Genomic DNA, 2,343 nt, shown 5'->3' on the forward strand with positions numbered 1-2,343 from the left:
CTGATCCACCAATAGAACTTATTGCGTGACCTCTCCCAGGCCCATTGTGAACAAGGGAGGCCTGGGGGGGATGGGAGGGGACACGATTCATCTACTCGCTGTCCCCGTGGGACCCCGAGTTAGCCCCTGGACAAGATGCAGCTTCTATTGGAAGGGGAAGGGTTAATGAGGCAGCACTCTGTGCTGGCCATGGAGACCACGGTTGTGCAAACACAGTCCCTGGGATCCCCACAGTGGCGCAGCGGAAGGCGCCCCAGCCCCTGTCCAGAGGGCTGGCTCCTGGTGGGGAAGGGGGCTGGATGGGGGGGGCCAGGGCATCTGTGCCAAGAGAGGGAGAAGAGATGGCATCGGTCCGATTTTCCCGGCCTGCATGTCGGAAACACGGTGGTGAGTACTTTCCGCACACCCAAGCAGCACCTGTTAGGATGGAGGTGAAGATGGTCGCTCAGGTCCCCCTCCCAAGAAAGGCCTGTCACCCCGGCCAGGGGGCTCTGCTGGCACCTGGCCTCAGCTCAGCCTCTCAGGACGCCGGTGCTACGGAGCCACCTCCCCCGGGTCGTGAGCCCACCCCCCCCAGCTCTCCTCGCCCCCTCACCCAGTGGTTCTCAACAGGGGATTTTGCCCCCTGGGGGACATTTGGCAAGGTCTGGAGACATTTCTGGTGTCACAACGCTGGCATCTGGGGGGCTGAGGTCAGGGATGTTGGCGAAAACATCCTGCGGTGTACAGAAGCCCCATAACAAGGACGACGGGGCTGCAGGTGTCGGAGGAGGAGCAGGGGGCTGAGGAAGACAAGGTAAGACCCCGCCGCTGGTGCCCGTGGGACCCTCTGGGAGGCCGGTCCAGGGTGGCGGTGGCTGGGCTGCCCTCTGCCTTCCCCGTGCTCCTTCCTGCCCTTCCTGTTCATCGCAAGGTTGATCCCAAAGGCACACCCTGATAGGCGATGCATCTCTGTCTCCTTCTCCTTCTCGGAGTCTGCAGCCCCGGAGTGCAAGCGGAGACACTGGTTCTTCAAGAACGTTCCAGCAAGGCGAAAGTCTGCTATGCATTCTGGAGGCAGTGAGAACTGCAAACGTCTCACTCCCAGGATACTACAAGTCATCGCCGGTGGATGTTCATCCCGAGGTGGGCTTTTTCCTTCTCCCCAGGCATCTGGTGGGTACCTGTTCTTTGTGCGGGACAACTTGCAAGCCCCGTGTCTGGTAACCACACCTGGCCTTCTCTTGGGGACCTTTCTATGCTCAGGCCACTAGATTTGCCAGGATCCGACTCCTTGCGACCCCCTCCCCCCACACTCCCCTAGAGATGGGCTTGTAGCCCCTGCCTAATTAGTAGTCCCATCTCCTGACCTCTGTGATTGGTCCAGCAGTGGGCATTTATTCCAAGCAAGACAGATGAGTGTCAGCCTGAGGAATCTGTTGGAAGAACTGAGAAAGAAGAATGCATTCTACTTTGCAGCTCCGCTGGTAGAACAGAAACCTGGAGCTACCTGGAGCCCTCAGGTGGAGAGAGATTGCTTGAAAATAAAGCCAGAAACAAGCTGAGCAGAGAGATAGGGAGGCTGAGATGGAATTGTGCAAAGGTAGTGGACCCTGGATCAAGCCACACCTGAAGACACACTCCTGGATTTTTTTTATTAGCCAGAACAATAATTTCCTTTTTTTTTTTTTTTTTTTTTGTAATCAAGTCCCTGTTGTGAGTTGAATTGTGTTCCTTCCCCCTAAATGGTATGTCAAAGCCCTAACCCCCAGGATCTCAGAATTTGACTGTATTGAAAAATAGGGTCTTTACATAGGTTATCAAGTTAGGATGAGGCTATTAGGGTGAACTCTAATCCTGTATGGCTGCAGTCACTATAGCAAAGTGAAATTTGGGCACAGAGACAGACATGCACTGAATGTGCACGCCATGTGACTGGAATGATATGCTTACAAGCCAAGGAATGCCTACAATTGCCAGCAAACACCAAGAGGCTAGGAGAGGCAAGGAAGGTTCTTCCCTAGAGTCATCAGAGCATGTCCTTGCTGAACCTTGATTTTAGACTTCTGGCTTCCAGATCTGTGAGGAAATAAATTCCTGTTGGTTTTAAGTCCCTGGTTTCTTGTGCATTGTTATGGCAGTCTAGGAAACTAATATAGTCACATTAGTTGGTCTCCGTCACTTGGAAGCAAGAATTCTGAATAGCACAGTGTTATAGCAACATACAAGCAATTATTTGCAAAAATAGTAAGTTTCTTATTTGAAATACCAGAATCTAGCTTTTTAGGTAGGACCCAGACTACTTATACAGACTTCACATCCTTCCATCTTCTTTTCCCATCGTATACCCTACTGCGTCTCACA

The 2,343-nt window shown here is 52.9% G+C and overlaps 1 long non-coding RNA gene across 1 annotated transcript; it reads left to right on the plus strand.

Moving 5' to 3' along the window:
- The first annotated feature begins 581 nt into the window (after positions 1 to 581).
- On the plus strand, positions 582 to 2,089 carry LOC140594322 (uncharacterized). Its single transcript, XR_011995045.1, has 2 exons — positions 582 to 1,125; positions 1,459 to 2,089. It is a non-coding gene; the product is annotated as an uncharacterized lncRNA (long non-coding RNA).
- The last annotated feature ends 254 nt before the right edge of the window (positions 2,090 to 2,343 follow it).

The sequence above is a fragment of the Vulpes vulpes genome, chromosome 10 (genome assembly GCF_048418805.1).
Source record: "Vulpes vulpes isolate BD-2025 chromosome 10, VulVul3, whole genome shotgun sequence".
Classification (NCBI taxonomy): Eukaryota; Metazoa; Chordata; class Mammalia; order Carnivora; family Canidae; genus Vulpes; species Vulpes vulpes.